Source organism: Leptinotarsa decemlineata, unplaced genomic scaffold (genome assembly GCF_025532065.1).
Source record: "Leptinotarsa decemlineata unplaced genomic scaffold, Ldec_3_MD MMD2_tig00026347_RagTag_RagTag, whole genome shotgun sequence".
Lineage (NCBI taxonomy): Eukaryota > Metazoa > Arthropoda > Insecta > Coleoptera > Chrysomelidae > Leptinotarsa > Leptinotarsa decemlineata.
In genome coordinates this window covers 1,145,887-1,166,526 of record NW_027412698.1, presented here as the reverse complement: position 1 = coordinate 1,166,526, position 20,640 = coordinate 1,145,887, and the positions used below count along the sequence as shown (strand labels likewise).

General features: G+C 36.3%; 1 long non-coding RNA gene across 1 annotated transcript; it reads right to left on the bottom strand.

Annotated features, from left to right (window-relative positions):
* Positions 1–948: 948 nt before the first annotated feature.
* Positions 949–1,491, bottom strand: LOC141486151 (uncharacterized). The gene is made up of 3 exons (XR_012467672.1): positions 1,438–1,491; positions 1,173–1,226; positions 949–1,093 (listed from the first exon to the last, which is right to left on the bottom strand). It is a non-coding gene; the product is annotated as an uncharacterized lncRNA (long non-coding RNA).
* Positions 1,492–20,640: the final 19,149 nt, after the last annotated feature.

Sequence of the window (20,640 nt, the reverse complement as noted above, 5' to 3'; positions counted from 1 at the left end):
ATTTTCTTCATTCCATTCCTCAAGACCACTGAGGATTTTGTTAATTAATTTGATTTTGTGGATTTTCTCTCATTTATTTACTTACAGAACAGCAGATGTCTCTGATCACACTTGTTCCATAATCAGTTCCCTTTGTGTTCCAGATTGTTATCATTTACAAACTAACACACCTTTATAATATAATGACATGACAACTGTCATTGTCAAAATGTCAGCTGTCTTGTGCCTCTCTCTCTTGTTTCTGAATGCACATGGCGTTTACCGATATTCCCATAATTTTAAAACAAATAACGATTTTTATTAAAAGTTTTAATTCATTATTCTTCTTTGTATCCAGTGAGGTGTCTACCTCTTTTAACTTGATGACTATTTTATTGTATTGACATGTTTCAATTGTTTAGATATAACATTCTTTTCGACACGGCCAACCTCACTAACAGTAAGTTGTTAAAAAAAAAATTTTTATATCATTATTAAAATATAAAAAAAAAACGTTTTCATATTGTATTATCACCATAAAACATTTGTAGCTTTTCCCTGAAGATGATAATAAATTTTATCGAAATATTGAAATAACTTGTGTTATAAGAGTACACTTCCGTTCTGCTGTTCACCCAAAGAAATTCCCAATATATATATATATATATATATATATACTGTTCTGATCATTTGATCATTGAGGATAACAAATTGTTTCCTATAACTTTGATGAAATAACAATTGTAACTTACTCCATTCTACAATTTTCTTCTTTTAATACATGTTCGTCCGTTAATTTGGGGCAAATCCTTCCTTGTTGGTCTCCGGAAATGACTTTCTTGCTCTTGCTGAAAAGTGGAAGTTGATGCTGGTTTATATAGCTATCATCACAGCTTCCATGACCTGGAAAATTACATGAATATATAATTTCTCTTTCTTTCTTTCATATATTGTGTAAAATTAACAAATTGGTATGTATGATGAACATTCCAAGATTTTTCTATTCATACCTTAGTAACACTGATAATTTCATTTCTGGAAGGTGTACCAAAACAAATTTCTTGCTCAGGTATGGAAGTGGAGGGCTGACACATGTCCTCATATTGTTCTTGGCCTACAAAATGAAATTGCAGCTGGATTTTTTTCTATAAACTACATATATTTTGGAACTACAGTTTTACAATAATTCTTACCTGCCACAGAAGACCTACTCATTCTTGCCATACCTCTTGGTTCTTCGATAGTTTCTGAAAACATGTAGAATCTGAAAACATATAGAACACTATTATTCAACCACATGATAACATCTCTATTTTTCTGCAAATTCATATAGCAATACTTATGGTGCACTCGATAAGTGGTTAATCTAATTGTTGTTTAATAATGAGAATATGATCAATAAGATATATAAACTAGACTTGCAAGATATCGAAAGGAGTAAGGATTATGTTTACTTACCAGGAAGAAATAAAACACAGCATGTCGTTTTAAACCTCTTCTGCTAGTAATTTTATCTTCAACAGCGAAATGTCTATCACAAACTCGTGAGTTACAATAAATTGTCTCGTGGGGTACATTGAAGAGTTCTTTATTGTTTATATTCTTGAGCCAAACATCGAAAACAGCGGGGTCATCTTTGGGAAACCGATGTTGACTACTCTCCCTATCCTCACAAGAAGGAACGCAGCACTTTTTTTCGATATCCTTTATGTTCGGAAGTACTCATTACGATAAATAAGAATATGAAACTGACAGTACACAAACAAAAACACAATTTGAAAAGGAAAACAGTCCCAAACCATATTTATACATTATCACAACAAAACTAACGGACGTCGTACCTAATTTAAGTTCATTCTTCTTCTGTAAACAGTAATTTGGATGAGGCGCGCGCAGAAGGCACGTGATTCATTAGAGGAAACCCCGATAGTGTCGTCATCTCTGGTTTGGCAGCCGCGTAACATATAACCAAGTGTTGCCATTCAACTTACATTTCTATGTGTGGCTGTTTTGTGATCTAGAATGAGACTGAAACAGTGTTGCCACAAGCCATTTTTTCATCGAGGTAAATTTCTGGAAGGGAGCGGGGTAGAACCGGGGTGGATCCACATTCACATGATGACACCAATCACAGTGACGCGACGACATATACCTATGATTGTCGTTCCTTGTTCTATAATAAATTTGACGATCGTAATCAAAAACGTGTCAAATGTCATTGCATCCAAATTTGGGATCGATGTGTTTTCAAACCATTCGAAAATATTAGCTTCCATGTTCTTATGATAGTCAACATTAGGGGAAGGTAGGTATATTTGGGACACTCTGGACATAAATGTACTTTTTGTGGACAGGAAACCTCTATTAACAATTTTTGACTTATTTTTCGACTAACTGCTTTATTGTCAACAATTAGGAATAATGAACACATTTGCCTAAAAGTAATTATAGTAAGTACAAACATTTTAAGCTTTCCCCAAAATATGTCCCGACAGGTGGTATGTTTGGGACAGCAAGTAGGTATGTTAGGGACAATACAGTTTTTGGATAAAATCTAAAGTACAGATAACTATATATTCCCAGGAATATATAAAATAGCCAAAATTTATCGTAAATTAGAAACGTTAAGGCTGTTTAAATGAAACTTAAAATAATTACGCTGTCCAGTAACCATAGAGACACGTTTCACTATATCACTTTCAATAACATTTTGAATATCATCTATTAAAGGATAAGAAAAAACGTTGGAAATTCCGCGTCTCCTCAAAAATTTAACTGAAAAACCTCCTTCTTCAGAATTTCCACTGTTTTTTTCTATAATTTGACCGATATAGTGAACAAAGGTACCATTATGTTTTATAAAGAACTTGACAATAACAAAGTCCTTTATTTTAAAACCACTGAATTCCTCTTCATTTTCATCGGAAGGTACTTCTTCTTCATAGGGAGACTGATCACTTTCTTCAAACAATACCTCCTGATCCTCTTCCGATGATGATGAAGAAGTATCAGCGTTTCTCTTGCTTCCTTTCTTATTAGTAGTGGCTTTGCTAGTATTTGATTCATTAAATACTTGCCTCTTGGTATTCTTCATCATTTTTGCTTTAAGGTTTTCTTCTATCTCCAGCTTCTCTGGAGTGTCTGTTAATATTCGGGTGCGGCCTGGTTTTCGACCAGCAGTAGTCTTCTTTCTTGGAGGCGCTACTGGATAGGGGCGGACTAATTCCGGTGAAACAAATGTCGGGTTTCCGTTTCCATCACCTGCTTTTGAAGAACTAGCAACAGCTAAATCTTCAGTTATCGCGGTAGAATTAGACATGCCATCGATATTGGGTTCATTTGGAACTGGACGATCTGTTACGGATGAAGAAAGAAAGTCAATGTCTGTAAAAATATCTGCATTACACGGATAAATTCCTGTTTTGGAAAAACCGCTCTCCATATTAGATTTGCTGAATGCTGGGGAATATGCTTTCCCAACTAGTTCAGCAATTTCATAAATGGTGATAGTCTTTCCTGGGTTATTCATCATCCACTTATCAACTTCATTATTATAGAAACGTTTGAAAGCGTAGAATATGGATAGGTCCAATGGCTGGAGTTTGTTGCTGCAGTGCGGTGGTAATGTTAGTATATGGATACCATTTTCTCTTGAAAAATTGATAACATCTATCGAAATATGGCTTTCGTGATTGTCTAATATTAATAATATAGGCTTTTCTTTGGACGAACTAACATTGGCAGCAAAATGTTTCATATAATCCATAAAAATTGACGTTGTCATCCAGCCTGATGGCGACGCTGTCCCAGCAGACCCATGTGGTGCATTTTTCAGCATATAGTCCCTAAAATTGACCCTTGGAAAAATAAAGAAGGGCGGTACTGAATTCCCAATAGCATTTATAGCACAGCAAACAGTGACTAAGGACCCCCTCTCCGCAGATGTTACCTTACCGACCTGTTTTTTTCCCTTTTCTGCAATTATTTTCCCGGGGTTCTGGACTGTAGTAAACCCAGTTTCATCAATATTGAAAACTTGAGATGGGTCAAAATTGTACCTTGCATACAACGCTTCTAACTTCTCAAAACATTCAGACACATTCTTCCTATTAAAACTTGTGGCTCTTGACAGGCTGGTAGCCTCAGGTTTTCGTAATGAAAAATTTGGGTGTCTGTGGAAAAAACCTAAAAGCCAAAATTTTCCTGCTGCTTTGTTAGTTTCCCAAGTTTCTGGAACAGTTTTTTTGTTGGCAATGGCAAACTGGTAAGCCAGTTCTTTCGTCTGCTTCAGATCGAGACCATAGTGCATATGGCTTGCTTTGATCAAATAGGTGGCTAAATGATCTTCTTCGGCCTTTGTGAAAATCTGTTTACTTGTATGTACAGAACCGAAAGTGGAACTATCGGGTAAGTTTCTTGCTTTGACGTATCTGGCTAGTGTTGACTTTGGGACATCATAGTCTTTTGCAGCGGTTCTTATTGATTTTCCATTGTCAACAACATCTGAATAAGCCCTCTGGATAACATCAAAATTCAGGGTTTTTCGTGGTTTCCGCTTTAATTTTGCGCCTGATTTTTTTTAATAAATACTCGGCATTTTTATCTGAAAAGTAAGAAAACAGGTATTTCGATATACCTCCCCAAAGTGAGCAAATCAGCATCTATAAACTGAATTTGTATACGCTAAAAATGCAGTAGGTATGTTTTGGACAGTGCGTGTAGGTATTTTTGGGACATACCTACCAGCTTGTGGCCTAAACGTACCTACTGAGCAATGAATATTTCAAAGCTGATTTTAAAAAACATAGGTTATATGTATAAAATTCAAATGTAGATATCATCGTTTGCTATAGTATACAAATATTAAGACTCACTTACCTAACTTGGTCAGCAGATATGGTCCTTAACAATAAAAACAACTTCTGGTAGTTAGAAATTTACTTTTTGACCCACTAAATTGAATAATTCCACCTGTTGAACAGTAAAACCACATGTGAACTTCTAACTTCGTTTTAGGAATGGCTGCAATGGTGGTAACCATGTGTCAAGACATTAAAGCGGTAAATTCAAAAGTTTCCTATTTAATGAGGGTGTCCCACACATACCTACGTCCCAAACGTACCTACCCTCCCCTACAGTCCTCAATTTTTTTCCATATCCTTTACTTCCTCCACAATGCACAATGATTAGTCTCGATCCTTTGTTTGCAGGCTTGTTTGGCGTACACATTCTCGAACCATTAGTCCAACCTTTCGTAACTGTGTCGTTAGTATCATACCAAGTTTCGTCCAAATGGAAAATTTGCCGTTGTTCTTGTTTATATTTAGTTATTCGTTCTAAGTATTTGTTACGCAATTCTACTATTCTTCTGCTTTCCATAACTGCTTGTCGTTTGTTAATTATTTTAAATCTAAATCCTAGTTTCTTTATCCAACAGTTTTGTCACAGCAGCTCACGTTATGGCCGGAAGTATTCAATTTATACCTTATGATTTCAATGTAGGAATCTCATTGATTTTGTAACAGTCGTATATTGTTTTTTCAATAATTTTATCAGATGAAGATCTGAAGGTTTTGGTAATCGTGTATCACATCGCGTCTTGCGTCCATAAGGTTTGTTTATGACTATTTCACGTACAGTTGAGACAGGAATTTCGGTCAAATCTGATGTTGCTTGTAATAGTTTATTTCCCCCGAAACCAAACTTGAGATGTAGATTCTTATATACATTGGAACATACTCTCTGTGTTTCAATATTCAAAAGCATCCGAATCTTATTCCTTGGTATCGCTTTTTCGCATTGTTCACCATCGCTATTGGAATCACTACACTGGAAAAAGTCTGCGTTGTCATCACACTCGTTATTACTATTAGTACTTGTCCAAAGATGCCACATTTTAAATAGATAACAAACATTTTAAGTAAATATAATTGCATCAATATCGAATTTCAACACTCAAAGATCACTTCAGATCTGAACTGAACACGACGGCGATAACCAAAGGCCGCATTCCATGATTTCTATTCGTCATCGTAACATGACTTCAAATTTAATTTTATGACTTTTCGGCCAATCGCAAAACTCAGTTAGTAAAAATTATCCAATACGACACGCCAAGCGTACAGTCCACACATAGGAATGCTGCCGGTTCATTTCTATGTGGTGGTTTTTATGACCTTTGAAGGTGTCGACTACTTTAATGGTGTACAATATCGGTTACTTCGACTATACATATAACTACATTTACATCACAGACTGAGATTGCACATAATATAAATATTTCCACATTTACGTTATCAACTTCAACTAAAAATGTCGAATGTCATGTCACAAATATCAAATAACATTTCACACACACAGAGCATGATCACGGCGCTCGGTATCATTGGAAGAGCAGAAGAGCATTGTAGTGTAATTCAGTACTCAGTCACAGGATATTGGAACTATCGGTGTAAGACATCGACATAACCTTAATATGTCACAGTAAGACACAACCCAACGACCCGCCGCCAGCGGCGCCAGGCACTCAGTCTACACCATGGTTGCACAGACTTATGAAGACTAGGGGCCACTCGGGCAAATCATGAACTGATGGCGGGCCGGCCGCCAGAAGTATAGCTAATTAAAGACAATAAAGAATTGATAATAATTTATTAAAATTCAAAAAGAATTTATTAATTTGAAGCGTGGCACTGCATAGTGCTTACAATCTTTTTTATATTTGGCTCAAATTTACTTGAAGCAACACGTAGAACTGCTTCCAAACTTTCATTTGCAAGGCGGTTTCGATTTTTTGTTTTATTATTATTTAGTATTGAAAAAGTTTGTTCACATATATAGGTAGAACCAAATAAGCTGGCCCATTTCAAAGCGTTTATGCGCAACTTTTCGTACATATTTTTATCAATGCAGCGGTAAAAGTTCAGCAAGTCTCCTTCGTTGAATTTGTTGCGTAAATCTTGATCGTTTTGAATGTCGATAATTTCTAACTGCATTGTCTCTGGCGCATTTTCAACTGAAATCGTGAAAGGATTGCTGAATATGTCCAACAGAGGTTTCACTTTTTTAAACTCCGAAAATCGGAAATAATGTAATTTCCAGAATTCAATTGTGATCTGAAAAGTGTCAGTTTGCATTGAAAGGATGATACATGAGCGTAGAGCTGAGATATCAGTTGATTTTTGCCTTGAAGCCGTGTGTTCAAGACATTCAAATGATTTGTAATGTCAACTAAAAAAGCCAAATCACACAACCAATCAGGATTTTTAAGTTCCGGGACATCCCTTTGCTTTTCCGTCAGAAATATTCCAATTTCTTCTATTAAATTTAGAAATCGTTCCAGTGTCAATCCACGGCTTAGCCACCTTACTTCTGTATAATACAGTAAATTTCCGTATTCGCTTTCGATGTCATCAAGGAATTGTTTGAATTGTCTGTGATTGAGTCCTCGTGATTTTATGAAATTTACAGTCGAAACTACCACTTTCATGACATTTTGAAATTCAATTTTTTTAGAACAGAGGGTTTCTTGGTGTATAAATGCAGTGAAACTGCATGAGATCTTCAGCGTTTATGTTTTTTCCTTGCAGATGCTTTTTCAGCAAAGTAACTAGCCCGAAATTGACACCAATCATCGAAGGAGCACCGTCAGTCGCAACTCCCGATAATTTTGATAAGTCCAAATCAGTTTTTGAAGACTCATTCAAAAGTACATTGAGTATATCAACTCTTTTGGTTTGACCTTTCAATGAACACATTCCGAATAACTCTTCTAAGACTTCAAAATCTTGAGTAACACCTCGTATGAATATGAGAAGTTGAGCTGTGGAACTAATATCAGTGGATTCGTCGAGCGCTAATGAAAAAAATTCAATGATCTTAGTTTTTTCAATTAATTGTTCCGCAATATTACCTGACAAAGACATAATTCGTCTTTGGATAGTCATACGATTCAGTTGAATTTTCTCAAACTTTTTTGCTGCTTCTGGACACATTTTCTTAGCGGCAATTTCTATGCATTCTTTTACAAAATCGCCATCATTAAAGGGGCGACTTCGCTTTGCTATCATTCGAGAAATTTCATAACTAACTTCTGTAGCTGTTTCTGAATCTTGAATGGGTTTTGTAAACATAGCTTGCTGACCAATAATCTCCCGTTTTAAAGACAACATTTTTTGCTTTCTTAATTCGCCTGTAAACTTGGTAAAAGAAGGATGCTGCGTTTCATAGTGCTTTTTTACATTATATTCCTTTGCAATCGCAACAGAATTCTTGCACATTAAACAAACGACTTTGTTATGTGACCATACAAAAAAGTATTTCTCAGTCCAAATTTCTTGAAACTGCCGATTTTCATCTTTAACCTTACGTTTTTTACTAGGTCCTGGCTTCTCCATGTTGCGTTCTAATCCTGGCTAGGATTAACACAGCACCTAAAAACAATTACAGTATCTACTTAAATTACCCATTCTTTTTTAGATTATCAAAAATAATTGATTAAATTCCTCAGAAATTTTAAGTTTTTCATACAGATTTTATATCTGAAATAATGACGTAATTATTACAGTTAGAGAAATTCTGATAAAAATAGTAATTTCTTTGTTTTATTTTAATATTTGGCCAACATTAAAGCTAAATTTGATTAAAATTGATTAAATAGGTAGGGAAACACTTATTAATAACAGAGTTTTACTTACGATTTCACAACACAATTATACACGGCACTTGACGGGTTAACAGGAAATCTACGTTGAATGTGGATCAAAATATATGACACCGGCTAGTCGAGTTAAAATCTACACTAGAAATATTGCCTTCCCAAAACACTATTAAACTGCACTTATTCTCAATCACTTATTACTTCGCTTTGTATTTTCGCGCTTATTTCTTTCTGTTGACATTTCACTCAAATTAAAACCGAACTGTCGGTCGCTGCGGTTAGCGTGGCTTTTATACCGCGCATGTTACTCTTTTATACCGCGCATGATACTCTGGAAGCTTCGTGTATCTACTCGTACCTACGCGAGCAATCCGGAATTCGGGACTATTGCTATCTCGCTTGCTCACACCGCGCTAGAAAATTCTTGATTTCTCTACTTCTACTATTTTGAACTTTATATAAAGGCGGCAAGCGATGTTACTTGACTTAGCATTTTTGGGCGCTAGATTCAAATAGCGCGCGCGAGATTCAAATTACTTTTCGAACATATTTTTTTTTGGTTTTATTCTGGAATAGAATTAAATATTCTTCGAATGTACGAGAGTATTATTTTTGCTGTCGGCGGGCCATCAGTATTCGACCGGCGGGCCGCGGTCTTTGCATCCATGGCCTACACCAACGTTGCCAAGGGTACTCGGCTCGTGTAACGCGGTAGATTCAAAATCAAACCTAAATATTTGTTAATTTTTTCAATTTTTATTGCATATTCATTTGCTTTATATCTGAGCGGGGTAGATTCATTTGAGGGGAGCGAGAGGGTGAAATTGAGTTCAAGAGGGGTAGAACTACCCCGTACGGGGTAGCTGTGGCAACAGTGGACTGAAAGGTACACTGTGCAAAAAACAGTTTACGTCAATATTCTTTCCTGATTACGAAAATGACCCTAATGTCGATGTTCATAAAGATGTAGTGGATATGATATGTGGCGTTTCGCAGCTAGAATTTAAGGAACATCATATGAAATATACATTTGAAAAGGGTGGATCAGATTTGATATAACAAGCGATCTAGGGTTAAACTTGAACAATTTTGGTCATTTGTGCTTTCTTTCTTGAATGTTTATACATGATTTCTTGATCCTCACATTGCAGTTAATTTGGACTATATTCAGTAATCTCAGAATAATCGCTATTTTAAAGCATTTCTTTTGATAAATGAGAAAGTTATCCTCATGAAAGGGTTGAAGATATGAAAGTGTTTGATTTTTTTTATTATGGAATAATTTTGGTTGATCTTTTTTCAGTGGATATTATGTAATATACATGCAAATATACATTTGCATGTATACCATAAAAACGACAAAAACCAATCAAGGCTAAGGTTAACTGATGTTTTCATTCATACATTTTTTTCCTATATTTTCTGTTCACATTCTTACGAAGGTATTATAGCTGGGAAGTGTTTTGATTTTAATTTTACCAGCCAGGAAAATAATCACAGGTGTATTTGAGGATACAGGAATATTTGTTGTATTTCATGAGCATTGTTTTATTGTTGTTTTTTCTCTTTCAAGAAAACCTTATACTTGAACAATTTTGGTCAATGCTGGTTTCTTTCTTAAATGTTTATGCAGAGTTGATTTCCATTACCTCTTGATCATAGCAAATTTTCAAAAGTGAATACATGTAGTTGAATTATTCGACATTTTTATAATTACTGCTGTATCTACTCTAATATTTATCATGTATTCAGGACTAGATGTCAGAAATTATTTTGATATTTCATGTTCATATTTTTACGAAGGTAATATAGCTGAGAAGTGTTTTGATTTTCATTACTGGTCCAACTTTGGAGGAAAATATTTTCCTGCAGTTGTATTCGAGGATACAGGAATATTTGTTTTATTTAGACAGGGATATTGTTTTACTGTTACTGATTTTTATTGTTTTTCAGGAAAACATTACACTTAACAATTTTGGTCAGTGGTGCTTTTTTGAATATTTATGCAGAGTTGATTTTCATTATCACTTGATTATAGCAAATATTCGAAAATGAGTTGCTTGGAGTTGAATTCTCCGACATTATATAAGTTTTTCTGTGAGAAAATATATGGAATTCAGCTTCAATGATTTTGTTGAACTGGGATTTCAATACTTCGTTACTTAGTTTCTTCTCCAATATTTACAGTCTACCTGAATTCACTGGCGTTTTTCGCTTTTTTAATTGCATTATCACAATGCTGATGTGCAAACTAATTTGTGGAAATATTATTATTATTATTATTATTATTATTATTATTACCATGTATCAATTGAAGCCTTGGTGCAAGAAGGTGTTAACTCAATATTGAGGAATTATAGAAAAATCGATTTGATTAATAAAAACTGGAACTTTTTATCCACATATATGTCAATAATATTTTTTGCATTACATGGCAATGAAGTGCTTTCAAAAATCTTGTGGTGGGTATAGTTGCTTGAATTAATGTCCACGGTTCCAGAAAAATTGGAAATACTGAAAAAAAATGAGTTGACACCTTTTTCCGAATTCCTCATAACCAGTAAAGAGATTTTAAATAAAACAAGAAAGTCGTAAGTGAATAATTTTTATTGTTGAAAGCATTTTTCAAAATAACTTGCAGATGTAGCACATTAAGAATAATAGTTCTTTCAGTTTTCTCCTCTTGTTAGATTATGATAGAATCCTCTGAGGTTTTCGGGAATAAATGGTAGCTGAATGTTATCGAAATTTTTTGGTGCAATAGCCTTACTTTTATCAATCGTTAAAATGGTATCATCGTTCCTATTTCTGATCGTTTTTCTATTTTTCCTGATATCAACTTTACTCCAATCTTTTGCTTTATCGAAAGAGTATCGACATTCAGTTATTCCGAACTCCTCGATCTGGATCCACCTCAACTCTCTAAATACAACTTTTTCATTCATTCATTCATAATACAGATATAAAAATAATATAGAAAAAATATTATGATACACGATGATGTGGTGCTGCAGGTTTTTCCGGGTTTTCCTGCAGCTGAAAAAGCAAATGCGCCACTGGAATCAATGAAGTCGCCCCGGAGCGCCAATTAATTTTTATTGTTGTATTTATTTTATTTTTAATGTCATAAATTAAAATTCTTCATTCATAGAATGCAAATATAGAGAGAAAGATAAAAAAATATTACAAGAGATGTAAGATGGTAATTTTCATCTATCACCTTGCTGAAGTTTTCCAATTCCCGAATTTTAAGAGAAAGGTTTTTCATGTGAGTAGATCTCTCGTTGAACTGAGATCTGAGATATATCACGTTTACAATTTCATTGTAAACGTGATATATCTCTAAAAATTTGTCTCTCCTGGATCTCATAAATGAAAACCAATCATCTGATTTTTCGAGGTCAAGCGTTGCGTTGGGGGCGGTGTAGATCCTGGACTAACATCCTCGTATTCAGGATTGATCACTTGAACCTGTGGAATAAATAGATGTGATGAGTAGTAGTTGTCGCGTTTGAGTAGTGATAATTACCTGTTGGACTGATGTAGAAGGTCCTGCTACGACTTCCATCTCTCTCACTTTTATCGACTTGTCTTTATACCTTTTTTCATGTTTCATCGTGTGCATCCTTCTAGATGGCGACTTCAAGCTAGACTTTTTAGACTGCTTCGCCTTCTTTATTACCTTTTTTCCCCCTCCCTTTTTTTCTTTTACGTCTCTCAATGTCATCATCCGAACTGTTCTGATTGATTGAACTATGTGGAGATACCATATTCTTCGAATACGTTTCCTACTTTTGCAACCTTCCATCCTGCATGCTCTTGGGCTGTCTATTTCATCGAAGGATGGAAGGTGGTCATACCCATCATACCTTTTGGGCAAAGAAGGTGGGTTCGGTCGACGAAACTTAGACGTATTCGGGCACAGGTTCTCAACTTGTTCATCAGTGTCAGATCTTCTTTTACATCCTGGTATTACGAAACCCCCCTTTTTTTTTACTAGATCACCTGGTTGGCCTGATTTTAATTGGTGACTCTGAGGAGACGGTTCCCACACTGTCTGACTAATCTAAATACCCTCTCTTCAGTTAGGGAGCGGTTATACTGACGATGATTTTTTGGGTACTTCGAAACGTCATTGAGTGTGTAATAAAAGCTTGATTCACTTGTTCAGAATCGAGCGGTAGTTCCTGAATAAGCGAGTTTATGGATAACTGGGTGTTAAATTACGAACCTACTGAAACGCAGTCGAGTATATTTTAACATTTTATCAACTAAGACTAAAGAACAACATAGACATTAATGGATGCTAAGCACCAATTTCGCAATTCATTCTATTACATAAAACGTTTTCCTATAAATACCTAGCGCTACCAATATAATGCGTGGATTTTAATCCTAACCGCGGAGAATACTATTATGATCATAGAATATGCCAGTTTGTTTCTTTTTGATAACTCAGGACAGGGCTGAACCCAAAATATTATCATTTCTTCAATATTTCAGATATACATAGTTCATTTGATAATAGCAGGGGGTAATATTACGATCGGTTTACCTGTAGATAAAAGACCAATAACCTTACAATTTTACAATAACTGGCGAGACAGTAGACACATAGTAACATGTTATCTAGATATACAATCATTCACATAAAACATACAATTTCTATCAATTGAGCCATAACATTACAATAACCAGGCGATATTATACATATTCGGTTATCGTTTGTTAATAATACACATTGGGCCTTTGCTAGTGCAGAAAACATACTAGTTCAGAATTCACAATACAACACATGGTACAATTATTCATAATACTCATCTATAAAAACACTTTAAGATCAATAGACAACATTTTTATACAGGGGAATTAGTATGCATAGACATTCTTATGTATAAACATTTCAACATAAATCAATAAAAACCAAGATCCTGGGTTATCATAATTATAAGTATTCAGTTCATGAAGGACACAAGATTATAATTTGGGGTAATCAAACATTTCAGCAGAGTTCATAGGGAGAGATCAAATGATTCCTTTATTTCGGAGATTAATGTCATAAGTTTACTCGTAGAATTCGCACATTTCACTATTTCACTATTTTTGTTATTTATACTCACATAAGACTAGTTGCAATAGCATATTGAAACTTTCACTCTCGGATGCAAAAATCTTCTGCTTAATATTAGGCCACCAACTTTCGGACCGTCAACGTTAATTAAATTAACTGGAGATAATATTTTTAGCGTGCTAACTTGGACATTCAAATTTTCACAACTGGCACTGTGTTCCACATTGTTATGTATTACTCGGATTTCACTAATATCTAAACACTTGACTATTTCGCGAATTACTGACGCACATGGTTTCGTTTGGACTTTCAGAACTTGACTCTAATATCGAAGAACTCAACTATTTCGCGAATTACTGACGCACATGGTTTCGTTTGGACTTTCAGAACTTGAATCCATCTTTTTGCTAGAAGGAGTTTCTTTTATATCCGACTTATCGCGTAAACAAGTGACCACCTGAGATCGTAAATGTCCATCGATCATTAATCTTGCGGTGAATTTATATGTTTTTAGTAATTTATAGCTCTTTCCCCTTTGTCGGGCAGATGCCGCTTGACAGTTTACATAATTTATAATCCTATTTCGGCGACTTTCGTCGGTCTGTTATCGCCTTTAATTAGTTTAAATTAATATTACGGGAAGCTCGACTATTTCGTTAATTAACTGAAGCGCGCGCAACTTTTGGCAATTCAATTGTTCTCGGCTCATTACAATCCTCCCCACCTACTCAAGAGGTGGTTAACATTCAATATGTTACCATCGCGACTAATAATAGTATACTATTTTATCTTTAATTCACTATAATTTTGTGTAATTTCGTTTTTATTCAACGTCATTAATTCTACTACTTTACTTCTGGCATATTCAAAAATTCCTATCTCATATTCGCTAACTATCCTTAGTTACACAAGTTAAATATTCATTGTTTCAGTTGTCAGTTACAGAAAAATACTATATTGAAGCTTACTTTCTATAATATTGTTTTTAACTTAATTACCTTAACTACTTAGTGTCTTTACCTTCTTTTAGTCGTCACTGTCGCTACTCTGAGGGAGCTTCGTTATTATTAGCATTTTGTGTCGAGGTCCATTTAACACGTGGCGTATAGCCGCGTGTGGCAGTTCTTCTCGTTTCATTTTTCTTACCTCTGGCTCGACTGCTTCTTCTTCCTCGGAAGGCGTAGGTGGTCTCGGACATCCGGTGCATCTCAATACACCTAGTGGCGATATGGTAGGGGATGCTGTGGTCGTGTTGATACTGACATTCCGGTACGTAGGGGTTGAGTCCTCAGGTCCTTCGGGCAGGTCCTTGAGTCTCGTCATTGGCGTTGGCAGGTCATTCCAGTCTGGTAGTGGTCCTTGAACACTCCTATCTATTCTGTCCCATTCCGGCGGAGATTGGTTTCCTCGTACACTGGCCTGCGTCCACTCGTTTTGTGGTCGACCGTAAGGGTTGAACCTGGCGTCTCGCAGTGGCCGGACTGCTTGGATGGGCCTCATTGGGTCAGGACACCACAGGCAATCGCAGCGGTCGATCCCTAATTCTAGAAGTACTCGCGTGTACACGATGTGGCACACGACGACATTAGCCATTATTACACTTCTCCTAATCATCACGTCCTGTCTATCCACGATCACAGGAATTTGATCAATATCCAGAACTAGGTATTTTAATACTGCCCGGAGTATTCGGAGTATTCGCCACATATCTTAACGCGTCCAACAAGGATTCCATTTTTATAAAAGTTCGCCTGTTTTACTCACGCACTTTGGTTGATCGTAGGGGTTTAACTCCTAATCAACGTTAAGTATTTAACTTCTAGTCTCGCACTGCACTCTTTAAAAAAATTCGTACACCCTTCTAACAGCTTCGCGTATTTTGATATAGTTTCTGTTTAAATCTTTATTCACTCGCGACGTCACTATTACTGAGCTTAAAACTTTGTCTCTGCTTGTTAAATAGGGATGGAAAACCATTCATATTGGGCGATAACTGGTCGCTGGGTTACAAGCTATCGGAGGATTTATAGTATACATATCTTAAGTCGTAATTTTCTTATATCTATTACATAAATTGACAGAATAATCTGGGTCTTAACTATTAACATATTTTGATTTTTTCCTTAACGGTTACAATTTGTGACTTTACCTCGTTATAATCCTTACATGACATCTTCGTATTTCCAATAACTCCTAGAAAAGGGGTTGGATAAGGCTAATTTATCGTTTTCTTCTGCGATAGGAGCTGTCGCCAACATCTCGAATTTTTCGGGTGTCGTATTATTACTTGACCTGGCGTGGTCGTTATTTCTTTCGGGGTCGCGACTATTATCGTTTGCGTATCGGTTTCTTCGATCCTGATGCATTACGAACATCGTTAAAGTGTCCCACACAGCAAAGAATGGATAAATCGAGCATTCTTTTAAACGATGCAATGCCATCATATTTGCAAAAGTCTCTAACAGAAACTTGATTATTCTAATACAGAAGTATAGTCCTAGTGCTCCACTCGTCCAGTCTCCTATGACAATAAACCATCCTATTGATCAGTATGGTATCTATAGGTTGTCTCTCTGCCGTGACATTAAATACTCTTGTGCTTGCCTTATCTCAGTGTTTGTATATATTCCTCTCCTAGCGACATTTCTAATCTTCATTTCGCATATTCAATTGTACTTCTCCCGGAGTATCGGATGTACTGGGGTATGGGTTGAAAGCTACCCATTTTCCATCTAAATGAAACATTGGGGGTACGACAGGCGAACAATCTACCTGCCGGGCAAACTTCTGTAATATTCGTGATACAGGGGCTATACATGAACTTTTGATTATTATACAATACAGGCAACTCCTGATAACATAACTCATCACGTCTAATTTCTATAATTACAGGTAAACATCGATCCGATAAATTGCTTTACCTGCTAACTTAGCTATCTGTCTTTCCTGAGTTCTCAAAATTAAAGCGACCTCGTCTTTTGGCTGACGGGCAATGGCTAATCGATTATTAAGTACCTCTTGCATAAGTATACATCTTCTGTTCCCTACCTCAGCTAACATATAATCAAAACTACGTCTCAAGGACTGTTCTATTTACCAAAAACTTTGAATTCACATAGGAAATTGAATCAGAATTGGGGTTTCCATTAGTCATTTCCCATTCTACATGTGAGTAGGATATATTTCCTCTCAATTCAACTACTAATATTCGAGGGTGCTCGGTGATCCACGTTTGATAATTACATACTTCTGCCAATTCTACTAACTGTAATGCAAAAAGTCGGGATCGTTCTTCAATTCAATCTCGTTTGAAGGGCTTCCATATGACTAGTGATATCATCAGTCACTTCTGGCTTCAGAGAAATATCATTTTCTTCCAAAAATTCAGCAAGAATAGGAAATGCAGAGAAATCCTTGTCCAACCAACTTTTTCTTGAAGGATGATATTTTATCGCTGTTGTACTCGGCCCTTGAAGTCCCATGTTCAAGATATTAGGCCTATCAAAAATATCAGCCAAATACGCCAATCGTGATAGCCATTCTTCATCATTGAACAAGTGTTTCATGTCATGATTTTGTTCACTTGAAAACCTAAAGACTTCTGACCTCAGTTCAAATAGACGAGTTAGGATCTTGCCTCGTGACAACCATCTAACCTCGGTATGTAGGAGGAGAGTTTGATATTTTACACCCATATCTTCACACATCAAAGAGAAAAGCCGTGAATTAAGAGCCCTGGCCTTAATAAAATTAATGACCTTCACGCTATCCGTTAAAACAAACTTAAGGTTGGCAGGCATACCCTTGGAAGCCAAAGCTTCTCGGTGAATAACGCAGTGAGTACTTTGGCATTCTGGAGCAACTTTTTTTATTCTTGCTCCTAATCCACTCAAATGACCCGACATAGCTTTTGCTCCGTCCGTGCACAAAACAACACATTTAAACCATGATATTCCTGCTTTCATAATGTACTCATTTATGACATTAAATATGTCCTCAGCTTTAGTGTTTGATTCAAGAGGTTTGCAAAATAAAAATTCTTCCTTTACTTCACTTCGATAATGAAAACGTATGAATACGAGAAGCTGCGCCATATTTTTTATGTCTGTGCTTTCGTCTACTTGCAGTGCAAAATAATTACATTCGCGCAGTTGAAGTAAAAGCTGTTCTTCAGGCAAGGCGCAAATTGAGACACGTATAGCACGTGTGAGGTGGCCTGACACGAGGGACACGACACGTGCGTGCCACACGTGCTGCGTGGGGATCCGCAAATTGAGGCGCAGTTGAAATCAAGACACCCCACGTATCGGTTGTGCGGTGATCTAAATATTTTAAGGTGCAGTTTGTGGGATCTCGCAACCAATCCAATATTTGAAAATGTCGGATGCAAGAACCAAACATTTATTATTGTTAAACTTGAATTCTGAATCAGAATCCGATGATGCTGAAGAAGATATTTTGTTCTCTTTCTTATTAAAAAAAAAAAAAAAATTACCAAATAAGTACATTTTATCAGAGAGAAATAGGCGTGGACAGTTTAGAATTACTACTATGATGAGTGATGCTGATTTTACCAATTACTTCCGCATGAATCGCAACCAGTTTTTTGATGTTCATGGGATGATTCAACAAGACATTGACTCAAATGGATGTAATGCTCAAAAGCCGATATCAACAGAGGAAAAACTTGCAGTTTTCTTGAGGTAAGTAATAAATATTTCTAAATTCAGGTTAAAGCTATTTATTTTATTTTTTTTTTACAATCTGTTATGAGAATCAAATGTCTGTACATAGTTAGCCAAAGCGGAAATATCAGGTTGATCTTGGAGGTCTCCACCATGTGGTTGTTGGGGTAATGGGATGTGTGTCTGATCTTGCTGGTCTCGATCTTGTAGTTGTTGGGATATTTGGAAGTGTGTCTGATGGGAATCAGACCAAGCATGAGTGCTGGGAGAGCTTGCAACCGAGTAATTATACGAAGTTAACGATGAAGATGGTCGACTTTGTAGGTTCATAACGTCCTCTTCTGCTTTTGACACAGCCTGAAAAAGTTGGCCCCTCACCCTATGCTGGTATTGGGGGGGCAAATTTTTTGTTAGCTGGTACATTGAAAGGAAAAAATTGTATAGAGGGTCGTCTGAAGGATTATCCCTAGATTCCAATTTTCTCCTTTCTTCCTCCCGTTGTTTAGATCTCTCCTCTCGCTTCTGCAGAGACCTCTTCAGCAAACAATGCACATCGTCCTGCTTTATGATTTTTTGTTTTTTGGTGTTGGCTACTGAAGTTTGCTCTAATGTACCCGTCGTTTTTGTGCTGGATTCTTCAACTTTGTCTTCTTCAACATCTGCATTGTTGGATTGTTCATGATTCGAGGAACAATGCTCCCCTTCTGCATTTTCGGAGTCCAAAATTTCATTGCTTAGGGGTAGTGCCGATGAATGTTGTGAATCGTCATCGCTGTCGTTAACGTTTCCTTCACGGGGTCCAGCAGACATAAAACTTTCCAAAAACGTCATTTGCTTCTGAAACCGCCAAGGTCTAATGTTTTCAGGAGCAGCACCACTTTTAAGAGATTTCATTTGTCGCCGTCGTGCGTCTCGATAAGAATTTCTCAACTTGAGCCACATCGTTTTCGCTGCTTCACCTGAAACAAATACTTATTAAGTGCTGGTAAACCATAAGCCAAAGAAAGAAAAAAAAAAGATAATTAAAGCACAGCATAGGAATAAATAAACTGTAAATACCATATTATGACAAATAAAAATGAAGGAAGAAAATAAAAGAAAAAAATTTTTTAACTACAACACAAGGTTTTCCCAATGTCGCTCTTGTAGGTTAGTTGCTAGAGCTTTGGACTAGTAATCCAGTAGACGTAAGTTCAATCCCCACCTCGGGGGTAGGTACAACTTTTTTCTTTTATGTTCTTTCTTTATGGTAATTCAAGTTAATATTACATAATACATATATAATGTACGATAATCAATTTTAATAATTTTGTTTCCTTTCAGATATTTGGCTTCTGGAGACAGCTACAAAAGTATTGCTTATAACTACCTGTTGGGAGATCGAACAGTGTCTAATATTGTCCAAGAAGTAGCTACCGCTATATGGAATAATATGCAACCAGTCTATTTAGCCGAACCCAAAACAGAAACATGGAAATCTATAGCTTTACGGTTTGAGGATAGATGGCAATTTCCACACTGCGTCGGTGCTGTCGACGGAAAACATATTGTTATTAAAAAACCAGGCAAAAGTGGATCATCATACTTTAACTATAAACATACATTCTCTATTATTTTAATGGCAACAGTGGACGCGGATTATAAATTTATCACAATAGATATTGGAGCGATGGGAAGATTTAGCGATGGAAATGTATTTGCAAGTAGTGGATTGGGCAAGAAAATGATCAAACACACTATACTACTTCCCAATCCTGAACAAATACCTACGATTGCCGAGCCTCTGCCGTATGTTTTTGTTGGAGACGAGGCTTTTCCTTTATCGGAAAATCTAATGAGACCATATCCAAGAAGGCAAGTAACTGGAAATTATCAACACCAAGTTTTCAATGCACGACTTTCTCGAGCTCGGCAAACAGTGGAATGTGCCTTCGGTATACTGTCTTCGCGGTTTCGCGTATTCCGAAGACCATTTGAAAGTAAAGTGGACACTGTGAGAGATGTAGTAAAAGCCGCTTGTGTTTTGCACAACTACTTACGACCCTCAGCCCTGGTAGAAGATGTAAATGATATCGAACAGCTGCCACAAACTCAACTGTTACATGTTCAAGGAAACAGGGCGAGAACTTCATTAGCTGCATTTAGAGTCAGGGATAGTTTTACGGAATATTTTAACAATTGTGGGGCACTTCCTTGGCAACATCAATCCGTTATGCTTGGAAAGTATTGACAATATAGTGCTTATC